This window comes from Jatropha curcas, chromosome 3, assembly GCF_041381405.1.
Source record: "Jatropha curcas cultivar XTBG-Jc1 chromosome 3, XTBG_Jcur_1.0, whole genome shotgun sequence".
Taxonomy (NCBI): Eukaryota; Viridiplantae; Streptophyta; class Magnoliopsida; order Malpighiales; family Euphorbiaceae; genus Jatropha; species Jatropha curcas.
The window spans coordinates 14,058,137-14,073,278 of NC_143153.1; positions in this window are offsets into that span (position 1 = coordinate 14,058,137).

The following is a 15,142-nucleotide window of genomic DNA, read 5'->3' on the forward strand; positions in this document are numbered from 1 at the left end:
TCCTAGTTTACCCTAAAATAATTAAACAAGGTGGCGACTCACACATCATGTGCATTTCTTCCTTAGTCACATGCATCCATATGCATTTGATGTTTTGGGGAGGGGTTCACAGTTTGGCGACTCTGCTGGGGATATGTGCAATCGTTTTGCATAAGTGGACTACAATTGTTGTATAAACTAACCTGCCCTTCTTAAGGGTACTATTTACTATGCTTTGTTTTGCAGCGTACCCCAACAAAAAAAAAATCCAATATTCTTTCTTTAAGAATATGGGATAAGGAGAATTTGAACTTGATTGTACAACTTGATACGGATCCACTACCACCAACCACCTATGGAGCTCAAGGGAACAAGGACCACAACAATGGCAATCCATTAGCACTTCCTAGTGGACCAATTACAAGGAGCCGTGCAAAGAAGTATGGAGCAACCATGTCCTTATACATTCAAGGGCAAATCACACAAGAGCTCCATGACCTTGCTTTCAACAAGTGCTATGAAGAACTTGAAGAAACACCTAAGTTTCTCACATTAATAGAAGCACATGTTGAGTTGGTAAGCACGCCCGTGCAAGGTGACACGCCCCAGGCCGTCCACTCTACTGCCTCTCGCGAAGGAAGCTCATCCATGCGCGCACGCCCTAGACCGTGCACTCTACTGCCTCTCGCGAAGGAAGCCCATCCATGCGCGCACGGCCGTGCGCCTTGACACGCCCTGGACCATGCAACTGTCTGCCTCTCATTAACATAGTTAGTTTATTTTGTGTTTTTGCAATGCTAATGGGTTGGGCCTCCAATATTTCGACCACCCTTGATTAGTTAGCCTTATTTTGATTAGATTTAGTCAATCTTTAGTGGATTTGGATTAGATCTCCAAATCCTTAAGTTGTTATGATTTTATTAGTCTTATCCTTAGTTGGTTTAGATTTGCTAAATCCTACTCCTTAGCTAACTCTAAATCCTTTAAGGATCTGGACCTCTTAGATTAGTATAAATAGCTTGTTATTTTGTAATTATTCAACAATTATTCAATGAATTAAAGACTACTTCTTCATGCTTAGGCGTGTTCATGTTTTTAGAGAGTGTGAGATTGCATTCTTCTAATTGCATCAAGAATCAAGGTAAACTTATCAATTCTTTATGGCGTTTATCTTATTCTTTTACTCTATTATTGGTGTTCTTGCTTCTTTAAGCTTTGGGTGCCATAGAGGGGAATTTATTCTAGATCTTTGATCTCTTCCAAAACTTGTCATTGAGTTCATGAAATTTATTTTCATTGGGTTCCGCGTGTAACATCCCTTCCCGGTCCACCCGTTAACCCGAATGAACCGAACCGAGACGCTACAAACTGGTTGACTTTATGACCTTGTCATGCTGATATAATAATGGATACTGACTATTTTATCATGCTGATGCTGTTTATATTAATAATGTAATTAATATTTACAAAACATGATACTAGTTTCAAAATGAAATGGGCCCAACTGTGTGCCCTGTACATGCCATAAAAAGGGTAAACAAAAATACACATCCGAATGAGTAGCTACCCTGAAGACTGAGTCTTCTACAGATGAACTGCAGCAGTTGCAAGCTGACTCTCTACGGTCCAAACTCAAAACCTGCGAGTTAAATAGGTAACTCGCTGAGCAAATAAAGCTCAGTGGATATCTCAACATATAAAGAAACAATTAAGCACATACATAGATAGAAATAAGCATGTAAATGCATATGGATAATTAAACATATAAGCACATATAGCATGATCATTTCCTTATACCTTGATTATCTTTCTTACTGTTTATAATACTGTATGATTCATGAAATGTTATGTCAAGATATCTGTATGGCTCCATAAGGTTATAGTGAAACCGAAGTGATAAGAAAAACTGTATGAAACTGGATGAATACTGTATGCTTGGCTGCTATGGCCCATATAAAATCATATCCACTCAACGGCCTGTAGCCGGAGTATCAAACTGTATGGGGTGCAGATCTGCTATCCTATGTCGCGAGATAGCCTTATCTACATGGTTTCTGCCTAACCTCAATGGAGCCTAATGTCGGTATGTCAATAATATAACACAACATCATATTCATAGTTCACAACTTCATAATTCATAATGTTTATTTGATTTCACATCATTTGTATGCTTGCATGTTGTTTTAATACATGTTCTAATGTTGTATTTTGTAGTAAAATGATTGGAGGCATACAAGTTGAGCAAAGGAATCCAATTGCATAGAAAATAAAGTCCAAAAGTGCATGAAAACCCAAGTCGCGAGCGCCTTGCAAAGTCGCGAGCGCGTAATGCACACCTGAAGGTCAGTGAGTTTCCAGGTGAAAGTCGCGAGTGCGAGATGCAAAAATGAGAGTCTGTGTGTTATCGGGCACAAGTCGCGAGCGCGCAAATGAAAATCGCGATCGCGTAAAGCACCAAATGAGAGTCAGAGAGTTTCAGGTGAAAGTCGCGAGCGTGCAAATGAAAGTCGCGATCGCGTACAGTGCAAAATGAGAGTCAGTGAGTTTCAGGCACAAGTCGCGACCTCTTCAGGCAATTCGCGCGCGCGCGTCGCGTTTTCCAGCCTGCACAGTCTGTACTCTTTTGGTCATATCTCTTAATATACAACTCCGATTTGGATGATTCAAAAACCCATGTAAAGCTAACACATAGAGGAACAAATAACTATTCTATAACACTTCCTAATTCCATCATTAAATGGGGTCAAAATCAAGATGAAGTTACTAGTAAAATTTTCAGCAAAACCTGTTTGAGCATAAACTCACTATTTACTTCATTTATTCACTTCCTCCCCTGTTTCTCCCCTGTTTTCTCACCATTACCAGTCCTCCCACTCAACATGAAGCAAATATTGTCTCATTAGCAACACACCACACAAATTCTCATGCAAAGAAATGGTAAATGAAAAGAGATATCAAACCTTTACTCCAAAAGCTTGAGCTCTTCTTTAACTTCCTTTTTCTACTATCTTTGAACTCACTTCACCTATAAATAAGAATTCTTATGAATATTCTAAAACTAGCACCAAATGATTTAATTATGAACTTCAAGAAGGTTTACTTACTTGGATAGAAGAGAAGTTGAAGTTAAGGCTTAACTACCATGAAAATGGATGGAGCAAGGAAGGAGATGAAGAAGATGAAGATAAAGATGAAAATGGGAAAGTGAAATGGTTATTACGGGTAGGCCATCAAAATATCAATGAATTTATGTGAAACTTCCTAAATGGTACCTCAATTGTCAACAGGTTACTACTTAAGACCCAAGCTTGGTCTTTTAATGCAATTAAATCCTCACCCTTATACTTTGACCTTTTTCTCTCAATCAAGTAAGTCCACTTATAACCCCATTCTACCCCAACCGGGTTTGGTTAGCCCGACTCAACTCGACTCTATGAAAAGACTTGACTCAATGCTAAGACTCGACGCGGTAGGATGTCACAATTCTCCCCTCCTAAAAAAAAACTTCATCCCGAAGTTTACCTGTTGTGAACAATTGCGGATATTGTTGTCGCATGGTCTCTTCAGATTCCCAAGTTGCTTCTTCTGTCTTATGATTCCTCCAAAGAACTTTTACCAATGCTATTTTCTTGTTCCGTAATTCTTTAATTTCTCTGGCTAAGATCCGAACTGGTTCTTCTTCATAAGTGAGATCCGGCTGAATTTCAATCTCTTCTGCTGATAACACGTGCGATGGGTCTGATCGATACCTTCTTAACATTGATACGTGAAAGACATTATGAATTCGATCTAAGGTTGATGGTAACGCTAGGCGATAGGCTAATGGTCCTACACGTTCAACAATTTCGTTTGGACCAATGAACCTAGGGCTAAGCTTACCCTTTCGTCCAAACCTTAGGATCTTTTTCCATGGTGAAACTTTCAGAAATACCTTATCACCGACCGAGTACTCAATATCCTTTCTCTTTAAATCAGCATAAGACTTATGTCGATCACTTGCTTCTTTCAGCCGTTTTCTGATGATTTCCACTTTCTCTTCTGTTTCTCTAACCAAATCTGGACCCAAAATCTTCTTCTCACTCAGTTCTGTCCAACACACAGGTGTTCTACATTGTCTACCATACAATGCTTCATATGGTGCCATCTTAATGCTTGATTGGTAGCTGTTGTTGTAGGCAAACTCCATGAGAGGTACATATTTGTCCCAACTGCCTTCAAATTCTATGACACATGATCTCATCATGTCTTCTAGAATTTGAATGACTCTCTCTAATTGACCATCTGTTTGAGGATGAAATGCAGTGCTGAAATGCAATTTCGTTCCTAATGCTTCTTGCAGTTTACCCCAAAATTTCGATGTAACCTTGGATCACGGTCAGATATAATGGATGATGGAACTCCATGTAGTCGAACTATTTCGCTAACATAAATGTCTGCTAACTTGTCCAGAGAATAGTCCATCCGAACTGGCAGAAAGTGTGCGGACTTAGTTAATCTGTCCATGATCACCCATACTACATCATGCTTCCGCTGCGTCTGAGGTAATCCAGTAACAAAATCCATCGTGATCTGATCCCACTTCCATGTTGGCACTGTTATTGGATGAAGTAACCCAGCTGGCAGTTGATGTTGTGCTTTTACTTGTTGACATGTTAAACATCTTGTTACAACATTTTCGATATCTTTCTTCATGCCCGGCCACCAATAGCCTTTCTTCAAATCTTGATACATCTTGGTACTACCTGGATGCATTGTATATGGACTGTTATGAGCTTCATGCAGAATCTTTTGTCTAAGCTCCCCTATCTGTGGTACAACAACTCTGTCTTCATAGAATAAGACTCCACTGTTATCCAATCTGAATTTCCCACCATGATCTTCCTGTACTTGTTTCACCCATAGTGCTGTTTGTGCATCTTTCTTCTGTGCCTCTGCAACTTACTAAACCCAAGATGGCTGTACTTGCATCTGTGCTAGAATAACTCCCTGCTATTGCAACTCCATGCTAATTCTCATTACTCTCAAAGCAAACAATGATTTGCGGCTAAGGGCATCAGCTGCCACATTAGCTTTGCCCGGATGGTAATTAATGACATAATCATAATTAGCCAAAAGCTGCATCCATTTCCGTTGTCTCGAATTCAAGTCCTTTTGAGTCGGTAAATACTTTAAACTCTGATGATCTGTGTAAATGTAACACTTTTCACCGTACAGATAATGCCGCCATACTTTGAATGCTAGGACAAGGGCTGCTAATTCTAAATCATGGGTTGGATAATTCAATTCATGTGGCTTCAATTGTCTGGAGACATAAGCTACCACTTTCCTGTCTTACATGAGTACACATCCTAACCCAATATGAGAGGCATCACTGTAAATCTCAAAATCTTTACCTGACACTGGCTGAGTCAGCACTGGTGCTTCAGTCAACTTTTTCTTTAAAGTGTCAAAACTCTGCTGACACCTATTATCCCATTGGAATACAACTTCTGTCTTCAATAATCTTGTTAAAGGTGATGCAATGATGGAGAATCCCTTTACGAACCTTCTGTAATAGCCGGCTAAACCCAGAAAACTTTGAACTTCTGTGACATTTCTGGGTGGTCTCCAATCAATAATAGCTTCAATCTTATGAGGATCCACTCTGATACCCTCCGATGACACCACATGTCCTAAGAAAGAAACTTCTTCCAGCCAAAACTCACACTTACTGAGCTTGGCATACAGCTGTTTATCCCTCAGTGTCTGGAGTACAATCCGCAAATGTTTATCATGTTCGACCTTATCTCTGGAATAGACCAAAATGTCATCTATAAACACCACCACAAACTGATCCAGATATGAATGAAACACGCGGTTCATGAGATCCATGAAAACCGCTGGTGCATTTGTGAGACCGAATGGCATGACTAAAAATTCATAGTGACCATATCGGGTCCTGAACGCAGTCTTAGCGATATCTTCTTCCTTTATCCGCAACTGATGGTATCCCGACCTAAGGTCGATCTTAGAAAACATACCTGCACCTTTTAACTGATCAAACAAATCATCGATTCGAGGCAATGGATACTTATTCTTGATTGTCAGTTTGTTCAGTTGTCTATAGTCAATGCACAATCTGAATGATCCATCTTTCTTCTTTACAAATAATACCGGTGCTCCCCAAGGTGATACATTGGGTCTGATAAAGCCTTTATCCAATAACTCCTGTAGCTGAATCTTTAACTCTTTTAGCTCTGCTGGTGCCATTCTGTAAGGTGCAATTGATACTGGTGCTGCTCCAGGATAGACATCTATAGTAAACTCCACTTCCCTCCTTGGTGGTAACCCTGGTAACTCTTCTGGAAATACATCTGGATAATCACACACTGTTGGTATGTCTTGCACTTCTGACTGTTCTTTCTCTGCTTGTATTGCACATATCAAGTATGCTTCACAACCCTTCTGAATTAATCTCTTTGCTGCCATGGCTGATATCACATTACCCAGAAAATCTCGCCGCTTCCCGCTACTGTATCTCTTCCCCTGCTGTAGTATATAATGTCACCCTTTTCTTTGCACAATCAACTATAGCCTGATGTCTGGATAGCCAATCCATACCCAAGAATAACATCAAATTCTCTAAATGGCAACTCCATCAGATCTCCTGGAAACTCTTTTTCCATGAATAACAATTGGACATCCTTCAACCACTGTGTGGATTTGTACTACATCTCCTAATGGATTAGTAACTACCATACCCTGACTCACATATGCAACTTCTAACCCTTCAACCCAAGGTTTAGGTACACTAATGTATGAATGAGATGAGCCAGGATCAATTAAAGCAGAAACTGTATGATCACCTAAAGAAAACTCACCAACTATTACATCTGGAGCTTCCTCATCTTCTCTGGTTCGCATCGCATTGACCCTGGCTGGACCTCTAGTATCTGGTCTGTCCACAGTCTCTGACTGCTGTCTCTGCCCTCCGGAGCTCTCACCTCTACCTCTGCCTGTATGAACTGTGTAGGAACTTTTGCCCCTCTTCGAACAATCCTTCTTCTGATGGTCTGATGCTCCGCATATCCAACATTTACCAGTCACCAACCAACAATCTCCACCATGCCATCTGCCACAATGCTCACAAGGTGGAAAAAGTATAACCGGCTGACTCTGTACCTCTACTGCTGCCTCTACCAGTTTCCTCTGCCTGAACCTCGACTACCACCGGCAGAACTAGCCACAACTGATACCGCTGGCGCCGTTAGCACCCCTAGCTGAGCCTTGGCTAAAAGAAGGTCTAGAACTAGCTGAACTACTAGCACCTCTGAATCGCTTGCTTTCTGACTGATAGGTACTGGGTGCACTCTGAGTTTGGTCCCTCCTCTGCTGAGACCGCTGGCGTCTGGTACGCTGAATGGCCTGAATGCGCTCTATCTCCTGAGCTGCCTCTACCAAAGCTGAGAACTCTCTGAATCTGGAAGCTACCACTCCCATCTGAATCTCATCGTTCAGGCCTTCCTGAAACTTTTTACACCTCTCGGCTTCTGTAGCCACTATCCCCTTACCATACCTGCTGAGCTTGGTGAATTCTCTTTCATATTCGGCAACTGACATTCGGTTCTGCCTCAGGTATAAGAATCTTTCCTTCTCGCATCTAGGTAAGCCTCTGTGATGAACTTTTTCTTGAATTCATCCAAGAAGAATTGCCATGTACGCTGATCTGCTAATACCCGCTGCTGAACAGTAGTCCACCATGTATATGCCTCATCTATGAGCAATAATGTGGCACAAACCAACTTGTCCTCTGGTGTACATTGTAATGTTCCAGAACTCTCGATGTCCCATCTAACCAATACTCAGCTATTTCTGGACTGCCATCCTTATTAGCACTGAATTCTTTCGCCCCATACTTCCGAAGCTTCTCTAGCGGGGGCTTTTCTTTCTCTTTCTACTACTATTGGTGCTTGAGGTATCACCCCTGCAATCTGTCTAAAAGTATCTGCAAGTTGCTTTAACAACAACCTCTTGACTGGTGCTACTGGGGCCTCACCCTCCACTGCTCTGGCTTGACCTGGTGCTACTGGAGCCTCACCCTCCACCTGCTTTGGCGGCGTGTGACTCGCTCTCACCTTCCTATGACATCCTCCTAAAAGAACAACAACTGCTTAGTTCATCAGGGTAGTCATGGCATGTACACTATACTGACTTATTCATGCAAGCCCGGGGAAACTAAACCTAGGGCTCTGATACCAAAATTTGTAACATCCCCTTCCGGTCCACCCGTTAACCCGAATGAACCGAACCGAGACGCTACAAACTGGTTGACTTTATGACCTTGTCATGCTGATATAATAATGGATACTGACTATTTTATCATGCTGATGCTGTTTATATTAATAATGTAATTAATATTACAAAACATGATACTAGTTTCAAATGAAATGGGCCCAACTGTGTGCCCTGTACATGCCATAAAAAGGGTAAACAAAATACACATCCGAATGAGTAGCTACCCTGAAGACTGAGTCTTCTACAGATGAACTGCAGCAGTTGCAAGCTGACTCTCTACGGTCCAAACTCAAAACCTGCGAGTTAAACAGGTAACTCGCCTGAGCAAATAAAGCTCAGTGGATATCTCAACATATAAAGAAACAATTAAGCACATAAATAGATAGAAATAAGCATGTAAATGCATATGGATAATTAAACATATAAGCACATATAGCATGATCATTTCCTTATACCTTGATTATCTTTCTTACTGTTTATAATACTGTATGATTCATGAAATGTTATGTCAAGATATCTATATGGCTCCATAAGGTTATAGTGAAACCGAAGTGCTAAGAAAAACTGTATGAAACTGGATGAATACTGCATGCTTGGCTGCTATGGCCCATATAAAATCATATCCACTCAACGGCCTGTAGTCGGAGTATCAAACTGTATGGGGTGCAGATCTGCTATCCTATGTCGCGACATAGCCTTATCTACATGGTTTCTGCCTAACCTCAATGGAGCCTAATGTCGGCATGTCAATAATATAACACAACATCATATTCATAGTTCACAACTTCATAATTCATAATGTTTATTTGATTTCACATCATTTGTATGCTTGCATGTTGTTTTAATACATGTTCTAATGTTGTATTTTTGTAGTAAAATGATTGGAGGCATACAAGTTGAGCAAAGGAATCCAATTGCATAGAAAATAAAGTCAAAGTGCATGAAAACCCAAGTCGCGAGCGCGCCTTGCAAAGTCGCGAGCGTGTAATGCACACCTGAAGGTCAGTGAGTTTCCAGGTGAAAGTCGCGAGCGCGAGATGCAAAAATGAGAGTCTGTGTGTTTATCGGGCACAAGTCGCAAGCGCGCAAATGAAAATCGCGATCGCGTAAAGCACCCAAATGAGAGTCAGAGAGTTTCAGGTGGAAAGTCGCGAGCGCGCAATGAAAGTCGCGATCGCGTACAGTGCAAAATGAGAGTCAGTGAGTTTTCAGGCACAAGTCGCGACCTCTTCAGGCAATTCGCGCGCGCGCGTTGCGTTTTCCAGCCTGCACAGTCTGTACTCTTTGGTCATATCTCTCAATATACAACTCCGATTTGGATGATTCAAAAACCCATGTAAAGCTAACACATAGAGGAACAAATAACTATTCTATAACACTTCCTAATTCCATCATTAAATAGGGTCAAATCAAGATGAAGTTACTGGTAAAATTTCGAGCAAAACCTGTTTCAGCATAAACTCACTATTTACTTCATTTATTCACTTCCTCCCCTGTTTCTCCCCTGTTTCTCCCCTGTTTTCTCACCATTACCAGTCCTCCCACTCAACATGAAGCAATATTGTCTCATTAGGCAACACACCACACAAATTCTCATGCAAAGAAAATGGTAAATGAAAAGAGATATCAAACCTTTACTCCAAAAGCTTGAGCTCTTCTTTAACTTCCTTTTTCTACTACCTTTGAACTCACGTCACCTATAAATAAGAATTCTTATGAATATTCTAAAAATAGCACCAATGATTTAATTATGAACTTCAAGAAGGTTTACTTACTTGGATAGAAGAGAAGTTGAAGTTAAGGCTTAACTACATGAAAATGGATGGAGAAAGGAAGGAGATGAGAAGATGAAGATAAAGATGAAAATGGGAAAGTGAAATGGTTATTACGGGGTAGGCCATCAAAATATCAATGAATTTATGTGAAACTTCCTAAATGGTACCTCAATTGTCAACAGGTTACTACTTAAGACCCAAGCTTGGTCTTTTAATGCCAATTAAATCCTCACCCTTATACTTTGGACCTTTTTCTCTCCATCAAGTAAGTCCACTTATAACCCCATTCTACCCCAACCGGGTTTGGTTGGCCCGACTCAACTCGACTCTATGAAAAGACTCGACTCAATGCTAAGACTCAACTCGGTAGGATGTCACACCGCGTCAGTTTGGTATCAGAGCCAAAGATTAAGGTAAATTCTATTTATCTTAGCTCTAGGATCTGTGTTTATTTGTTTTCTTATTCTTAGTGTTCTTGTGTTTGTTTTCTTCTGTCATCTTGTTTCTTGTGTGTTTGTTTTCTTTTGTTTAGTTCAATTCGTTTTTGCTTCAATTAATTTAGTAATTTCGTGCTTGTTTCAATTCTGGAAGTTTAGATCTTAGATCTTGTTGACTAAAAAAAAAAAAAAAAGAGTATAAAAAGAAAATTTCGTTCCACCATTGCAACTGCTTGTGTGGATCTTGATTTGTTCCTGAATCCAAGGGATTTGATCCTAATTCAAAGGGATTTTACCTTATTTTGTGGGATTTTGCCATATTTTGTGGGATTATTCCTAATCCTAGGAGATTTGACCATATTTAGTGGGATTGTTCCTAATCCTAAAGGGATTTGACCATATTTTATGGGATTTAGTTATCCACTATAATCTTGTGATAAAATCCAATCTTAACTACTTGTGGATAAGATAATAAAAAATTAGTTGACCATATCTTTTGAGATTGAGCAAAATCTACTACAATCCTTGTCAATCTAAGAATCCTACTTAAATTGGGTTGCATTAAAAGGGACACAAGGCAGCACGCCTGTGCTTCACCTCAAGCACAACCGTGCACTTTTCTGACTTCCACTTGTTGGACTAAGATCTTACACGCACGCCCGTGCTCCATCTAGCACGCCCGTGCACGGTTCTGAACCTATTAAACAAACTGTTTTCTTTTGTTTTTCTTTGATTACTTGCTTGTTTAGGGTAGAATTAATTAGGTCCATATTTGGTTTGCTTTGTAGTAAGCTAAATTCATACATCATATCCTAATATTGTCTTTTAAATTCTAGTTTCTTTGTTTTTGTGTGAGCTTTCTATTGCTTCTATTACATTGTTAGGGTGTGTTTGCTTGTTCACTACACTCTAATTAATCATTAAAGTAGTACATTATTTATGTTCTTGTGCTACTGTCCATATCGTTTTGAGTCTTCTTTCTAGAATTTGTGCTTGCTTTTCATTGTTAAGTTTTTATTCCTTGATTCTAAACGTGATCTTTGAGTTGATTGGTTGAAACTAAGATTCTGAAGTTCAATTAGAAGAATTGCAAGGAGTGATTCAAGAGTGTAAACACGTGAGGGAGTGATTTATCAATAACCCAAATCTTTTGTGTTTTCTTTTGAATACTAACCATGAGTACAGGCAATCTGGAGATGGTAATGAGGGAATTCCAATTAAAGATCCTCAATTAAAACCCTTCATGGAAGTAATTCAAGGACAGTTTAGAACCTTCAATAATCTTGTCCAAGGACATGAGGGAAGAGTTGCAAGAGATAAAAGCTTCACAAAGTTCTAATACAACTAGAACTCGTCCACAAACCAGATTTCAAGACCATGATGTTGGAGAGAGTGAAGAGACCAATCCTAATAAACTTGATGGGGACTTGGGATCAATTAAAATGAGGATTCCAGAATTCAAAGGCAACAACAATGCTGAAGAATATCTTGAATGGGAGAGAAAAGTAGAACAAATTTTTGAATGCCATAACTATTCTCAAGAAAAAGAAATCCCATCTTGCTGCTGTTGAATTCAAAGGGTATGCTATGTTTTGGTGGGAACAATTGCTATTGAAAAGAAGAAGGAGGGGATTACGACCCGTACCACCATGGGAGCTCATGAAAGAACTAATGCACCAAAAATTTGTCCCTACTCATTACTTTAGGGATTTACACAATAAATTAGCTAGAATGGTGCAAGGAGGAAGGAGTGTGGAAGAATACTACAAGGAGATGGAGATTTGCATGGCAAGAGCCAAGATTGAAGAAGATGAGCAATCACCATGTCACGTTCCTTGGAGGTCTAAATAAAGATATTGCAGATGCCTTAGAGATGTATAGGTATGATACATTGGAGGATATGATAGATATGGCCATGAAACTTGAAAGACAGAAAAAGGGGAGATCCAACACCAATAAGTATTCCAGAACACATGGGGATCTAAATGGCCTAAAGAAGGTGAGAAGAAGGAATTTAGAGGTTCTAATTCTCAAAGGACAGATTCAACTTCAAAAGGTAAAGAAGCTGTCCAAACTCCATTTAAAAGCAACAAAGGTACTTCTAACTCTACAACCCCTTCTAGAGAAATTAAATGCTTTAAATGTTTGGGGAAAGGGCATTATGCATCTCAATGTCCTAATAAAAGGGTTATGATTGTAAAGATGATGGGATGTTAGTTCTGAATCTGAATGTAGTGATTATGATGATATGCCTAAGTTACTTGATGATAATGATAATGATGATTCAGAAAATTTAATACTTCCTGAACATGGAGAAGTTTTGGTTGCTAGACGTGCTTTGAATATACATGTTAAAGAAGAAAGCCTTGAGCAACGTGAGAACATATTTCACACTAGATGTTTGATTAGTGGAAAGGTGTGTACTCTATTATTGATTGGGGGTAGTTGCACTAATGTTGCTAGTGTAAACATGGTAAACAAACTGAACTTAACTTGTCTTAAGCATCCTAAACCTTATAGGTGCAATGGTTGAATGATTGTGGGGAAGTGAAAGTGACCTAAACAGGTACTTGTACCATTTCATTGGATGGTATGAGGATGAATTTTGTGTGATAAGTACCTATGCAAGCTGGACATCTATTGTTGGGAAAGACCATGGCAATATGATAGAAAAGCACTTCATGATGGATTCTACAATCGATATTCTTTGATTCATAAGGGGGAAAAAGGTGGTTCTTGTACCTTTATCACCTCAAGAGGTTTATGAAGACCAAAGAAAGATACTTGAGAGAGAGAGAGAGGTTTCAGCCTTGAGAAAACATGAGAGTGAGAATCTGAGATTGAGAGAACAAAAGAGAGAAAAGAGTAAGGATGAGGGAAAAGAGGCCACAAAAATAACAAAACAAATCAATGGCCCAATTGTGAGAGAAAAAGAAAGAGAGGAGAAAAAGAAACAGACTTTTTATGCAAGAGTTAGAGAGGTTAAGTGTGCCATTGCCTTGGAGAAGCCCATATTGCTTCTTAGGTACAAGGAAATTTTATTTGCTGAAACTAAATCTAACCTTGATAGTTTGCCTTCTATGTTTGTTTCTATGTTGCAGGAATTTGATGATGTCTTTCCTAGTGAACTACCAAGTGGTTTACCACCTTTAAGAGGAATAGAACATCAAATTGACTTCATTCCTGGATCCACCATTCCAAATAGGCCCTGCCTATAGAAGCAATCCAATGGAAACAAAGGAGTTGCAAAGGCAAGTTGATGAACTTATGGAGAAAGGTTTGATCAGAGAAAGCATGAGCCCAGTGTGCTGTCCCCGTGCTTCTAGTACCTAAAAAGGATGGAACATGGCGCATGTGTGTTGATTGTAGAGCGGTCAACAAAATCACTGTAAAGTATAGACACCCTATCCCTAGACTTGATGATATGTTAGATGAATTGCATGGGGCAACTTACTTTACTAAAATTGATTTAATGAGTGGTTACCATCAAATTAGAATGCAACCAGGTGATGAATGGAAAACTGCTTTTTAAAACTAAGTATGGTTTGTATGAATGGTTAGTTATGCCTTTTGACTATCTAATGCACCTAGTACTTTTATGAGGCTCATGAACCATGTATTGCGTGCCGTCTTAGGAAAATTTGTGGTTGTATACTTTGATGATATACTCATCTATAGCAAGTCTCTTAATGATCATGTTGAGCATGTTAGGATAGTGTTACAAACTTTAAGGACTGAAAAGTTGTATGCTAAGCTTAACAAATGCACATTTTGTATAGATAGACTTGTATTTCTTGGTTTTATTGTGAGTGCACAGGGTATTGAAGTAGATGAGGAGAAAGTAAAGCTATCAAAGAATGGCCAACTCCCAAATCAGTTTCTGAAGTTAGGAGTTTTCATGGGTTGGCAAGCTTTTATAGAAGATTTGTTAAAGATTTCTCTTCAATTGCAGCACCACTAACAGAAATAATCAAAAAGGAAGTTGGATTCAAGTGGGAAGAAGAGCAACAAAAGGCATTTGACACACTTAAAGGGAAGTTAACTTCTGCACCTATACTTTCTTTGCCTAATTTTGAGAATACTTTTGAGATTGAGTGTGATGCTTCTGGAGTGGGAATTGGGGCTGTCCTAATGCAAGAAAAGAAACCAATTGCCTACTTTAGTGAGAAGTTGAATGGAGCACAACTCAACTATTCAACCTATGACAAAGAGCTTTATGCCTTGGTAAGAACTTTACATGTTTGGCAACACTACTTATTACCTAAAGAATTTGTCATCCATACTGACCATGAGGCCCTAAAACACTTGAAGGGTCAAGGTAAGCTCAATAAAAGACATGGTAAGTGGGTTGAATTTATTGAACAATTTCCATATGTGATTAAATACAAGCATGGAAAAGACAATGTTGTTGCTGATGCATTATCAAGAAGATATACTCTAATTACTGCTCTTAGTTCTAAATTGCTTGGATTTGAGTATGTTAAAGAATTGTACGTGAATGATTCTGATTTTGGCAACATATATGTAGCATGTGAACATGGAGCATTTGATAAGTTCTATAGACATGATGGATATTTGTTTAAAGGCAGCAAACTTTGTGTGCCTAAATGTTCTATGCGTGAATTGCTTGTGCTTGAATCTCATAGTGGGGGATTGATGGGACACTTTGGGGTACAT